Consider the following 15,621-nt stretch of genomic DNA (forward strand, 5'->3'; position numbering starts at 1 on the left):
GACCGTAGCGTTCTTGCGGTCCCAGACTGAAGCGCTTAGAACCGCTCGGCCACACTGGCTGGCGTTAAAGGTATAAACTTATTCTTTATTGAGCACCTTGGCTTCCTTGTGGTGTGTGTAAATCGTTTTTTTTCTGTTCAGTACTTCAGTAGGTTACTTGTTGCGTTCATTTCCTCACGGCGCCAGTGTACGGAAGCGGTTATTATTTGTGTAGAAAGTGCTCTAGACGCCTACTTTTAAGGTTGCTTACAATAGGGTGTCTCACCATGTTATCCAGTGTCCTGCGTCTTGTGCAAATGTGTCTTAAATCCTTGTTAAACTTACTTTACGCATTGGTTTTGAGTACCATACTGTCAAATTTTCACGTGTGTATTGCAGGACATGTATTCCATCACTTAAGTTTTATTATGAGAGGCCTCGCTGCTTGTTTTAGCTAGTGTAGTGACATCTGCCAACCGAATTGGCATTACGTTTTATACAGTGATCTGTTTCAGTAAGCGAGCTGGCCAGCTGAGTACTTGCTTATTTGTGAAGTAGCTCTGTCTGTTAATTATTTGTCACCTGTTAACTGTTTAATCCTCTGAAGTTAAGCGGTTGTTTCGCTGCTTGGCGTCCGTAATACAGACTTAGTTTACTACTGTACGTATGTATTCTTTGCGCAGGATTTTAGAGCATCCTTAAAGACGTCCCTGCTAAATGTAAAGCTTGTTGTAATGGCCGACGGCCGTTAACTCAATGGATACCTTTGTTTTAAAGCACTATAAAAACTCTTTGAAAGTTATACAGTTTTATTCTCAGCACAATTTTAGTTTTAGGAATGCATCTTCAACTGTTCTTTTTACCCTCACTGTGCGGGTTTAAGTGAAGAAACGCCGTTTAAGAGGCAGTCTTTAATTTTGTGGCATCTTTTTTGCTGGGACACTTTGTTAATGGATTATTTTTACATTTAAGTGGAATTTCAGGCTAATATTGAAGCAACTACGCCAACTGTAAATTAGTTTTCTTGGCTACAAGCCGTTAATTCAGTTAATCTGTACCAGTACCTGTTTTGGATTATTCGAATGCTACTGTTTGTACTAGTTTGTACTAATACTGAATACCAGTGTTTGTAAAAATTTGCTGTCCTCTTAATATGTGGCGTTGCTTTCCTAGTAGTTAGATGGTTTGTTCGGATATATGCCTTTCGATACAGCTGTCAGGTGAATCTCATTGCTTTCAAGTTTTTTTTTACATTTTCGATCTGCATTTGTTCCATGTATGTATGTATCCTATTTTAATTTTTTTTATAATTTAGCATCAACCTGTTGGTGTCATTATTAAGAATATTTTTATTTTGCTATGCAACGTTATCTCGTTAATTATATCCGCTTCTAAAAATTTTCCTGCTTTCTGATAAAAAATCTTTTATTAATCTTTAAGCCAGTTTTGCTTTTATTATGTTGGTCATTTGGTTCTTCGATCTGCCTATGAAAAAAGTCAGAAGCCAATCAACCATTTAACGGCAGTTTTACTGGGATTTTCTTTCCTTAGAATAAGCATATGGAGTTGGTTCAAATGGCTCTGAGCACTATGGGACTCAACTGCTGAGGTCATTAGTCCCCTAGAACTTAGAACTAGTTAAACCTAACTAACCTAAGGACATCACACACATCCATGCCCGAGTCAGGATTCGAACCTGCGACCGTAGCGGTCTCGCCATATGGAGTTCCTTAGTTGTGCAGTGCAACTGTTATTTGCCCATAACCTCTAACTTTGATTATTCTTTCTGATCTCACTTCTCTTTTACTACTTGCACTGGAAGTTGTTCTGAAATCTTTAAAATTTCTAGATGGCTGTTATTCCATAGTTGTATTATCATTGCAAGCATTTTGGTTGTTTTTAATAAACTATTGTTAAATACTCAGGGTGTCCATTATTAAAGTTCCAATTTCAGAATGCTGCAGAAAGAGAACAACTGCTCAGAATCATGTCAAATGTGAACAATATATTACTTACACAGGGGGAAATGTCATGAGAAAGACTAAAATTGTCTTAATTGATGTTGTGATAAGTGTCTTACCATAAAGAAGGTGGCTCTGAGTACTATGGGGCTTAACAGCTATGGTCATCAGTCCCCTAGAACTTAGAACTACTTAAACCTAACTAACCTAAGGACAGCACACAACACCCAGCCATCACGAGGCAGAGAAAATCCCTGACCCCGCCGGGAATCGAACCCGGGAACCCGGGCGTGGGAAGCGAGGACGTTACCGCACGACCACGAGATGCGGGCCATAAAGAAGGTCGGCTACGAATGACCGATGAATAAAAATACGACCACGATGGTTTGAGTTGCAGATTCCACCGTACGTACTGTTCAATGTGCATGACTACACAATTTCGGCTGTCAACAGCTGTGTCACTATTACGTAAGCCCATCCACCACGAGAAATTCGCATCACATCGGATGGAAAAAATTGATTTTGGTTGTCCTGAGGCCAAAGACCATATAAAAAGCCAAACGACGTCGACTTCTAATTGTCGTGAGACTGGCTCAAAACACATTCAATAAGCTGTCCATCTTTTTCTGCAAAAAGCTGAAAATCGAGGAACAGCGTCTTCCCACAACAGATCGGGGTGTCTCGAGGGTCACGTTTGGAAATCTTTTTCAGTTCAGTTACCTTCGTAATTGGAACACCTAAAACAACATCTTTCATATAAACCCACAGCCACACATGGTTCAAGATCATGTGATTTGTACGATCGGGGGTGCAGGGAAAGGACGGCTGATAATTCTAGAATTTCCGAAATGCCTTTGCAACAGCCGCTTCACTGGCTGTGCAATATGCGGAGAAGCGCCATCTTGCATAAAAATGATCCGACCCACAGACTCATGCTGTTGAAGGGTTGGTATGATGCTGATGCGCAGAAGAATCTCATAACGTTTACCAGTAAACATCAAGCGTGCTTCCCGCACCGACCCAAACTTTCATATGTCACCACTTTTGTCTACATCCCATACTCTTACAGATTCTGTGAGTCCCGTACTGGAAGAGACGTATGATTAAAGTCGAAGCCGAGCTACTAGGCGTGAAATGGCAAACTGCAGTGCCCGTGTTGCTCTAATGTACTTTGTAATGTCCTTCAACCAAACACGCATGTTTAAAGAAACAGGTACAGCGGCGATCGAGAGTCGTACTGAATATGAGTATAATATTCACATCTGCGTACGTGTCTGAAGAGCATTGCAAAGGGCATTAGATCAACATAGGCGCTGCAATTTAGTGTTTCATGCTTAGTAACTGGGCTTCGACTTCAGTTATACGTCCCTTCCTGTACGGGAATCACATTATGTGTGCGAGTATAGGGTGTAGACGAAACCGGGAGACACGGAAATTTGTGTCGGTTGGGGAGTGTGCTCAGCTGTCCGAGACGATCAAGGCGAGCGCTCGCGTCAAGCGGAAAATCCAGATTCGAGTCCCGGCCTGGTACAAGTTTTCATTGTCACCAGTGCAGAGTGTAGCCAAAGTTTAGCGAATACGAGTCGCGTATTTCGTATCACTGTAGTGCCTTGTTCCATCGGACACACATGGATGTCTGAAGGACATTGCTAAGTACATTAGGACAACACAGGCACTGCTATTTAGTAATCGTTATTGTTGTTTTGGTAGATATGTCATAGCAGCCTTATGAAGCTCGAGATGTTATTCAGTTCCCTAATATAACGCGGGACTTTCCTCAAGAGTCTGGTTCCTGCTACTGAATTTAGGTCACAAGTTCATCGAGAATCAATTCTCTGCTATCCATCGTTACACTGTAGACAATAATAGCGTATTTATTTGGGGTGCAGCACTCATGTGGAATAGAACAACTTGACACACATTAAGAATGAAAGCAAAAGTTTGCAAGAAGTTGCATGCACATTACAAACACATATAGAAGACCAGGTAGAATGACTTTAAGACCACAGCTCAGAATAAGCACACTACTATACACTTTGTCGTCCGGTATCTCCATCTACATGGATACTCTGCAAATCACATTTAAGTGCCTCTGAGAGGGTTCATCGTACCACCTTCGCAATTCTCTGTTATTTCAGTCTCGTATAGCGCGCGGAAAGGAAGAACACCTATATCTTTCCGTAAGAGCTCTGATTTCCCTAATTTTATCGTGGCGATCGTTTCTCCCTATGTAGGTCGGTATCAACAAAATATTTTCGCATTCGAAGGAGAAAGTTGGTGACTGGAATTTCGGAAGAAGATTCCGCCGGAACGAAAAACGCCTTTCTTCTAATGATGACCAGCCCAAATCCTGTATCATTTCTGTGACACTCTCTCCCATATTTCGCGATAATACAAAACGTGCTGCCTTTCTTTGAACTTTTTCGATGTACTCTGTCAGTCCTATCTGGTAAGGATCCTACACCATGCAGCAGTATTGTAAAAGAGGACGGACAATCGTGGTGTAGGCAGCCTCCTTATTTGTTACATTTTCCAAGTGTCGTGCCAATAAAACGCAGTCTTTCGTTAGTCTTCCCCACAACATTTTCTGTCTGTTCCTTCCAATTTAAGTTATTCGTAATTGTAATACCTAGGTATTTAGTTGAATTTACGGCTTTTAGATTAGACTGATTTATCATGTAACCTAAGTTTAACGAATTCCTTTACACGTTTCGGGACATGTGGCTTGGAGCTGTCTTTGAAATAACCAATTTGTAACAGTTTGTTGTGGCACTGTAGTGCCAACTGTTGCCCTAGCTGCTGTTCAGATGCAGTATGATGTTCCACAACCATACGCTGAACACGATGGGTCTTCCCTCCCGGTAGTGCCACGTGGCTGTCTGGAGCCCTGTCCCCTTGCAACCGTGCATTCTCATGGTCATCGCTGCCAGCAATCATGCTACAATGAAGAAGAAAGCGGGGTGTACGTGCACTTTTGTGACAGCCACTGCTTCACAGGTTTACACAGGCCGTGTTATTACTATTTATTCAGTGCAGCACTTCTCCCCCTCCCCCACCCCCGCACCACCCCCACTGCATCTCCGTGGAGTTCCAGCTGTAATTAACAGCCATCTCCCTCATTTAACCGGATGCAGAGCTTTTTAAAATTATTTGTTTATGCTGTATTTGTATATCTTGATAAAAAAAGGTCCATATTTCTGTTGAACTTCGACCAGAATAAATTTGTTTGCTGTTTGCTTTGGAGCGTCATACAAATACCGTCAACGACTTCTATTAATGGCAAAAATGAGGAAACTTTTAGCGTAGCGAAAAAAATGCGTGTCGCCGTATGAAACATTGGTTCAAATGGCTCTGAGCACTATGGAACTTAACTGCTGTGGTCATTAGTCCTCTAGAACTTAGAACTAATTAAACATAACTAACCTAAGGACGCCACACACATCCATGCCCGAGGCAGGATTCGAACCTGCGACCGTAGCGGTCGCGCGGTTCCAGACTGTAGCGCCTAGAACCGCTTGGCCACTCAGGCCGGCTATGAAACATTGGAATTTAGTAGAGTACAGATGCAGGGTGCAAGTACAGCTCTGAGATGAAGTGATTGGCACAAGAGAGGAATCAGTGATGGGGATCATCGAGCCATTTCAGAAGACTGATGACAAAGAAACCATATGAACTACTGACTTTTACCGTAATGTGAGCTAGGAACTGAAATAAGACTACCTGTAACATATGAGACCTTCTATTCTCTACATGTGAGTGACTTTGCATCATTTTTTACAAACTTACAGGTAAAAATTAGAACGTGAGGAGGGGTGTGAACGCCGATGGACTAAATTGTCAGTGGGGCCGCGAGGCTAGCAGACAGCAGTAGTGGTTTGAGACGGGAAGAAATTATATACACTACTGGCCATTATAACTGCTACAAAAAGAAGAAATGCAGATGATAAACGGGTATTCATTGGACAGATATAATATACTAGAACTGACATGTGGTTACATTTTCACGCAATTTCGGTGCATAGAACCTGAGAAATCAGTACCTAGAACAATCACCTCTAGCCGTAATAACGGCCTTGATACGCCTGGGCATTGAGTCAAACAGAGCTTGGATGGTGTGTACAGGTACAGCTACCAATGCAGCTTCAACACGATACCACTGTTCATCAAGAGTAGTGACTGACGTATTGTGACGAGCTAGTTACTCGACCACCATTGATCAGACGTTTTCAGTTGATGAGAGATCTGGAGAATGTGCTGGCCAGGACAGCAACCGAACATTTTCTGTATCCAGAAAGGCCCGTACAGAACCTGCAACATGCGGTCGTGCATTATCCTGCTGAAATGTAGGGTTTCGCAGGGATCGAATGAAGGGTAGAGCCACAGGTCGTAACACATCTGAAATGTAACGTCCACTGTTCAAAGTGTCGTCAATGCGAACAAGAAGTGACCGAGACGTGTGACCAGTGGCACCCCATATCATCACGCCGGGTGATACGCCAGTATGGCGATGACGAATACACGCTTCCAATGTGCATTCACCGCGATGTCGCCAAACACGGATGCGACCACCATGATGCTGTATACAGAACCTGGATTCATCCAAAAAAATGACGTTTTGCCATTCGTGCACCAGGTTCGTCGTTGAGTATACCATCGCAGGCGCTCCTGTCTGTGATGCAGCGTCAAAGGTAACCACAGCCATGGTCTCCGAGCTGATAGTCCATGCACCTGCAAACGGCGTCGAACAGTTCGTGCAGATGGTTGTTGTCTTGCAAACGTCCCCATCTGTTGACTCAGGGATAAGATGCCTGCCATCTCGGCTGCTAGTGATACGAGGCCGTTGGGACCCAGCACGGCGTTCCGTATTACCCTCCTGAACCCACCGATTCCATATTCTGCTAACAGTCATTGGATCTCGAACAACGTGAGCAGCAATGTCGCGATACGATAAACCGCAATCGCGATAGGCTACAATCCGTCCTTTATCAAAGTCGGAAAAGTGACGGTACGCATTTCTCCTCCTTACACGAGGCATCACAACAACGTTTCACCAGGAAACACCTGTCAGCTGCTGTTTGTGTATGAGAAACCGGTTGGAAACTTTCCTCATGTCAGCACGTTGTAGGTGTCACCACCGGCGCCAACCTTGTGTGAATGCTCTGAAAAGCTAATCATTTGCATATCACAGCATCTTCCAGTCGGTTAAATTTCGTGTTTGTAGCACGTCATCTTCGTGGTGTAGCAATTTTAATCGCCAGTGGTGTAGTTGTGGGTGCATTTCATTTACCAAGCTCTACTCATTTGCCTCGTGCCGATTTTTTGCTGAGATCCGTTTCACATGGTTCCATAGCTTTCAAGGGCCTCCACTATTTGTACGCTCAACAGAACGCGGTGGCTGATGTGAGTGACTCACTCGTTGGAAATAAAACACAGGGTGACAGTTTTTGAACTATGTGAGATAAAATCGTCATAACTTCTGAACGGTTTGCGTTAGGACGCCGGGACATGAAGAGAATTAATATCTACATGCATGTTTTGGTTTAGCGACGAAGCCCACTCTCATTTGGATGGGTTCGTCATTAATCAAAACTGGTGCATTTGAGGGACTGAGAATCGGCATTCCGCTATCGAGAACTCTCTTCACCCTCAACGGGTGACTGTGGCTTGTGCAATGTCCAGTTACGGTATAATCGGTACGATATTGCTTGATGGCGCGGTGACTACCGAATGGTATGTGAAGGTTTTGGAAGCTCATTTCATTCTCATTATCCAAAGTGCATCTGATTTCGACAAGATGTGGTTCATGCAACACGTAGCTCGACCCTATCGAAGCAAGAGATTGTTTGATGTCCTGGAGTAGCACTTTGGGTTCAAATGGTTCAGAGCACTATGGGACTCAACTGCTGTGGTCATAAGTCCCCTAGAACTTAGAACTACTTAAACCTAACTAACCTAAGGACATCACACACATCCATGCCCGAGGCAGGATTCGAAGCTGCGAACGTAGCGGTCGTGCGGTTCCAGACTGTAGCGCCTTTAACCACTCGGTCACTCCGGCCGGCTAGCACTTTAGGGACCGCCTCCTGGCTCTGAGGTACCCAGAGGCCACTGGCATGAGCTCGATTGGTCTCCATATTCTCCAGATCTGCTCACATCTGACTCCTTTTTCTGAGTCAGTTTTAAGGAAAAGGTGTACAACAACAACCCAGAAGTCATTGCTGAGCGCGAAACAGCCATTCAGCATCGATTTTCCGACACTTCAGCGGTTGATGCAGAACCTCGCTATTCGTTTGCAATACATCATCGCCAATGATGGCAGGCATACCGAACACGTCATAACCTAAATCCAAATGTCTTAGCGACATTTACATGTTGAATAAAGTGTGTGCACGTCGTAGTTTATAACTGATTTACGTTTTATCATATAGTTCAATAATTGTCACCTGTAACATCAACCGCTATTGATTTCTTTCTGGTCGCCCCCGCCGTTAGCTAGCGTATGATACCATATTAAAACGTATTCGTCTACAATTACTGGAAGTGCCATGTGGAAATAACAATCGCCGAAATGTTGCTTGCAATAGCCTTTGAAATAACCTTATTTATTGACATGTTACGTGCATTAGCAATGTGTCATCACGTACCTGAAATTGGTAGCGACCAGAAAGTATTCAGTACTAGTATCGTTGTTCGATGTCTGTTGATTCAGCTACACTCATCAGTACTTGGCCAAGAGCCTTCTTAGGGTGGACGGACAGTGTGCGTCAGTCTTTACGAATAGGTGTCATTGATTAATCACGATATAACCTTTTCTCTAGGTTGTAAAAATTTTTTGTTGTTTGTTATGTGGCACCAACCGTTGGTAGAGTGTAATATGATGAAGATCAGGTTATGTGTAGCTCGTTGAGATTTGCTTATTGTGGCTAAGCAGTATTTTCTAATTTTGTTTGAGAGATCTCGTTTTTTAGATTTTTACCCGTAGTGTAAGGCATATTATTCAGCTTACCATTTTGTCTTCTAATGCTGGAGACATTTACAGTGGCTGTTGAGAGAAGTGGTTTAAGATTCAGTGGCCTTTACTACTAGAAAAGCAAAAATGTAGAATGGTTTGGTTGAACAAATAGCATAACCAGTCGAAACGTTTTTTTGTAACGACTCAACTGCTGTCATATAGTGTTGTCACCTACATGTGTACTCCGCAAGCGACCTTACAGAGTGTGGTGGAGGGTACTTTGTACTTTGTGTATTTATCTTCATGGTCTTTACGCGAGATAGTAGGAGGAGGAGGAAGCAATATATTGGCTGACTCTTCTAGGAACGTACGCTGTCGGAAGTAGCCATTAAAAGTAATTAACTACTCAGTGATTCATGAAATAAAACTATATTATACCTAGTGTGATTGTCATAGTGTACTACTAGAAAGCTTACGCAATGTCATGTAATGAGGGTCGTTGGACAAAATGACATATTCTTATGTCTTAGGATTAAAGGAGACCACTCACAGATAACTAGAAGAGTTGAGTGGTCGATAGACACATACGAAAGAAGAAAAACTCGGTTGTTTTCGGATTTATCCTTTGATACACACACACACGCACTCATGGGCGCGCGCGCACGCTCGCGCTCTCTCATACATTCCTGCAGTGGCATAGGTGTGTGTGTGTGTGTGTGTGTGTGTGTGTGTGTGTGTGTGTGTGTGTGTGTGTGTGTGTGTGTACGTGTGTACTGTAGCTCGTCAACGGATGAGTGCGAAAGTTAGGAAATTCTCCTTCTTTTGCGTATGCCTATCGACAACTCAAGGCTTCTGGTTTTCGGTGAGTGGTCTCCTTTAATCATAAAGTACGTTCAGTCTACAAGAACTTCCCTGCAACATATATACTTTTATGTCTTATGTAGACAATCAGTTTTACCTGCAAATTTTACTTGTAAAAATCATAAAAGTGTGGTTTATGAAATTGTAGGTAGGCTATTAAATGCCTATTTTTTGTTTGATTAAATTAAATAGGTATTTACATCCCATCACTGTCTGCTTGCTGAATCAATCGCCAGTTTCATTCTCTTGGCTAACTCAAATGGGTTTTTCTCACCTCATTCAACATAAGCCCAAATAATCTGAATTCCAGGTCTTAAACGTGCCGCAATAGCTCGGTTTATAGCTCTTCTGGACGCGTTTGCCGGAACTGAAATTGCTTATTCTTGCATTGTAACTCGCTTGTTAAACTAGCGTTAGGAACATCGAACATTTTTGATCTACGCTGCCATTTAATTGTTATTATAAGCTTAAAGAACCTTTTTCATACACTCTGTGTGCCATGACTCCTGATTGGTGGTTCTCTTAAAATTACCAACCATTATTACTGAAATAATAATAATAATAATAATAACAGTAACAATAATAATGATAATAATAATGAAGTACATGTTACATTATCATAAGCAGCAACGAATGGTCCGCAGCTCGTGGTCGTGCGGTAGCGTTCTCGCTTCCCGAGCCCGGGTTCGATTCCCGACGGGGTCAGGGATTTTCTCTGCCTCGTGATGACTGGGTGTTGTGTGATGTCCTTAGGTTAGTTAGGTTTAAGTAGTTCTAAGTTCTAGGGGACTGATGACCATAGATGTTATGTCCCATAGTGCTCAGAGCCAGCCAGCAACGAATGGAAGGGATTGGAAGCATAAACTGTGATCGTGGGTAAAATGACATATCATTTTACCCTCATTCATAGTATGTGACTTCACTCACATTTACAGCATTCCGTGTGCAAGGACACTACTCACAAATACACATGCACCAAAAATACGCCAGTTTTTTTAAATGATATGTTTATAATACAAATCAGATGATCCAGGCGTAGTACGCCCCCGAAGAAAAATTGTCACAACTTCTGAAATTAATATAACACGCAGGTGTCTAGGAAAACGGGCTCGCAGTTTCTGGTGCAACATTGACACCAACAAAATAACGTAACCTTTTGCCATAAAATGTCACCTCTTGTGACACTAATAAGAGACACGAGGTATGTCATTTTACCATACTATGTCATTTTAGGACACTTACCCCTATTGCAACTAGCCTACATCGCTTTAGTCTTTGCTATCGAATTAAAGACTAGCTGACAAAGGCATACTTCCCTTGATCTCTATTTTCATTTCTTTTCTGTTACGTGGTCTGTTACATGGTCTTCCGTTGTGAAGTTAAACATGCTGAAACATCCCCCTTAGAAAAAGTTTTATAAATGACAGTGCTCGAAAACCTCTACGTTATTTGATTTTGAAACATCTGAGCAAAACTGAACGTACTCAGACATTCCTCTCTTATTCTGATCAACACTGAACTGACACACAATATTTTTAGCGCAACGCAATCTGACTTTCAATAATCCCTACAAAAGAATGTCCCCAACTAACAATAACCTATACCTTTCATGAATCACTTACCTCACAAAAATCTTCGTTACTCGAAACGCTGCAATATAGCGAGCGCCAATACTGCCAGCTAAATAAAAGATTCTAACTACTGATAGGCACAGTTAGCAAATAAAAGATTTTTATGGAGAAAAAACACAAGTTTACTTTTTCTGACGGACACACGACCAGATCGTCCGCTCTCAAAACTCTGCCATCTCTCTCACCACATCCACCACTGCTGACGGCTCACCTCAAACTGCGCAACGCCACGCGCAGTTCACATCCAACTGCCCAACACCACAATAGCAAATATTCCAACAATGGAAACCAGCCACAGATTGCACACAGCACAGTCAGTGATTTTCATACAGAGCGCTACGTGGCGTTACCAACATAAAAACCTAAACATCCTACTAACAATACTTATTGCTTATCGTCTATTTCATCTCTTCGCTGATCTTTCTCTTTTCTTCATTTCAGTTCATCACTGGAAAGATCTATTTTATGTTTATGCATTCTCTTAAATATTAATATTTCTTAAAACACTAAAGTTCCACTTCATATGCTATTCACTAAATTAATCAATAAACTTTTACTTAAATGTAATACATAAAATGTGTTCGCATTTGCGCCGGTCGGTGTGGCCGAGCGGTTCTAGGCGCTTCAGTCCGGAACCGCGCTGCTGCTGCGATCGCTGGTTCTAATCCTGCCTCAGGCATGGATGTGTCTTATGTCCTTAGGTCAGTCACGTTCAAGTAATTATAAGTTCTAGGGGACTGAGGACCTCAGATGTTAAGTCCCATAGTGCTCAGAGCCGTTTTTTTTGTTCGCATTTGCGAATACGAACAACCATCAGCAGTATAAGGGAATGATGACAGTTAAAATTTGTGCGTGACTGTGGCTCGATTCCGAATTTCCCGTTTTACACTGCTAGTCGCCTTAACCGCTATGGTTACCCGCGCATGATTAACAGTCAGACCCAAACATCCACTTGTCATTGTTCCTGCGGCACAACCTGTGCTCGTAAAGGCATTGTGTAATTTTCGCAAAGGGAAGAATATATTAAATGAAAGTCGCTGCCTGGAATCGGCGGATAATCCAGATTCCAGTCCAGATCCGGCACATTATCGTCATTCCCTTACACAGCTGATGGTTGTTCGTTCAAAAATGGCTCTGAGCACTATGCGACTTAACTTCTGAGGTCATCAGGACATCACACACATCCATGCCCGAGGCAGGATTCGAACCTGCTACCGTAGCGGTCACGTGGTTCCAGACTGAAGCGCCTTTAACCGCACGGCCACACCGGCCGGCGATGGTTGTTCGTATTAGCAACTGAGAATACATGCATGCATGCATGCATGTCCGAAGGAACAATGCATCGTTGTTCTTGACAACATAGGCACTGCAACATCGCATTTATCCACCGATACCAGGTTGCGACTTTCAGTTAAAATGTCCTCCCCTGTACGGGAATTACATAATGTGTGTGCGAGTACCGTTTGTGACGCAGGAAAGACATCGTATGGAAGTGTGGGGTCAGGCCGTGAGTCGTCCTCTAATAGCCAATCAGTTCCGATACCAGCGCCGAGCGGGAAGGTTCTTGTGTATCTCCCTTGCCGCAGCGTTGCTTGTGTGAAGTTATCCTCGTTAGTGTGGTTCTGTTTGTCGAGTGAGTCGTAGCGCCTCCGTTCCCCCTTTCTGTTTATCTGTATTCGTCTACTTGCAGTGGCGTCGGCTGCTCCGCTATAGTTACCATGGCTTCTACATGTATTCCACGAAAAGGTATTGTGAGCTTTACTTTCGAAAAAGCAACGCGACACTTGCAGCCCGGATCTCTAGAAATCCACGATTGGGTTGTCGATACAATTCTTGTGAACTCTGATCATGTCCACTCTGCTTATTTTGATGCAGACACCTACGTGTTATTCGTGTAATTTATGGACCGCCTTCACGTTGGAAGATAACTGTACGACATGGTTCTCAAGACCCATTCAAGCATCGCGATAATTCCGTTAGTATGGCGTTACTCGCAGATGCTGAAATTGACTATACCAACGGTCGAGTGTTCAGCCTCCCGGTGGAGGAAGATGACAACTTTCTAAAGGACATATTGACTCTACATGTTAACGTGAAAAACGTCCGTCGTGGACGTTAGCTTACTCAACATAGATTACAGTGTTTTAGTGGAATTCGTTCCGTGGAAATGCATTTCAAACGCAGTATTCTTTTACATTTAAAAGTGTGTGGTTACCGCGTTCCTGTCATGTGTGCTGGTCAAGAGGGAATTTGCACTCTAGGTAATGATAGTGGGCACGTTCGGTATAATTTCCCATAGACGGTGTATGTATTAAAGCCGTCATTAGTGCAGAGTCGCATATTAACGGTTGGCTTCTACTCCCGAAGTCAGACCTGCTTCTGCCTCGGATCATAATGACCGAGAAGACAGTTCTGATAATCATGTAAATGAATTTCCACTTTTACCTCCGCGACAGGATCAGAGTCCTATTGCCCCCAGGATAGAACCTGTAACAATGAAAAACAAGCAACGTCACACTCGATATTGTGAGGGTGAGGTTTTGGCTGTGCCTTCTTCTGCTCCAACCTTCTCCGTATCGACTGTGTCCACCGCTGCTGCGATGACGGAGGTTCCGACCCCCCAAAATCTGATTCATAATTCAACTCCGCAATGGGCTTTGACAGTCAGCTGTTTACATAATTCTACTCGGTAAGTTCCGTACATACCCATAAAACTGTGATCAATGACCCAAGCCTACACGTTTCTTTTCTGAAACGTTAATCGTGTGGAATCATAATTGCGATTGGCATCGCTGCGTCAGTTCATTTATGATTCATGTGCGAACATAGTATTTTTACGGTAGTTGTTATTTAGGCATTTCTCCTTACCTGGTTTTCCTATGATTTTTAATATAGCACCCGAATATTCTAGAGGGACCTTATCATTCTTTCGCGAAGGTGGAAATGCTGGATTCTGGTAGGGGCATAGTTTGTCAACTTTTGAATCTTACATTGGTAGTTTATTATGTCACGTTGATATTGAAGAGACCGAGCGAGGTGGCGCAGTGGTTCACACACTGGACTCGCATTCGGGAGGACGACGGTTCAATCCCGGGTCCGGCCATCCTGATTTAGGTTTTCCGTGATTTCCCTAAATTGCTTCAGGCAAATGCCGGGATGGTTCCTTAGAAAGGGCACGGCCGATTTCCTTCCCCATCCTTCCCTAATCCAAGCTTGTGCTCCGTCTCTAATGACCTCGTTGTCGACGGGACGTTCAACAGTAATCTCCTCCTCCTCCCTTGATATTGAAGAGGATAAAAATGGAAGATTTGAAACTGCAATCCAAGCCACGTTCATTGGTGACGGAAGAACTGATTTCCTTAGATCATTTGCTTCGACAGCAGACCCATCGCCGGCGCGCTTGCATTCATTCTCTCACGAAAAATGATGGACGTTTCGTAATGACACAAGCTGATATAGTAGGTGTCCCATGCCAATACTATGTCGACATCTACGACGTCGATACCTTTTATGGCGCAATAGTCAGCACATTGTATATGACAATTACAGCTGAACATAACGAAATGCGCTTAGCTGCCTCTCAGCCTGAGGAAGTTTATTGACTTATTGTGGGATCGCCTTCTCAAAAGTCCCCAGGTCTGGATGGCCTACCCAAGAAATTTTACGAGTGGTTTTGGGCCTGTGTAGGGTGCTACCTTTACGTCCCATTTGAATGAAGTGTTAAAGGGAGAGTCGAGCCGACCTCGTTCAAAGTGCGGATAATTGTTTTAGTTCCAAAACGCCATGAACCGGCTGTCCCTGATAGCTGTCACCCAATTACTTTGTTCAACTTCGATTAGAAGACTGTGGCGAGGGCAGTTCGTAGTACGATGTCGGCTCTGATGAAGACGATTGTTCCAAAACATCAAAGCTGTGGGTCTGGTCGTACCATTCTTACCCCTATGGTCGAGTGTCGTGACCTGGTTTCGGTCGCAGCTGTAACGTCCTTCCCTTGTATCCTCGTTTCTCTAGATTTTGATAAGGCATTTCGTCGTGTTAATCACGATTCTTTGCTTCGGATTCTGCAGATTGTTGACTTTGCTATTGACAAACGACAAGTGCTCTAAAATCTGTTTACGGGTATTTCAGGTTCGATGATCGTTGATGGCAAGTGACGCCCCCGATAAATATCTGTCAGGGAGTGCCTCAAGGAAGCCCACCGTTAGCTGTTCGTGCATCCGCAGGCGACATGATGCTT

Source organism: Schistocerca serialis, chromosome 8 (genome assembly GCF_023864345.2).
Source record: "Schistocerca serialis cubense isolate TAMUIC-IGC-003099 chromosome 8, iqSchSeri2.2, whole genome shotgun sequence".
Taxonomy (NCBI): Eukaryota; Metazoa; Arthropoda; class Insecta; order Orthoptera; family Acrididae; genus Schistocerca; species Schistocerca serialis.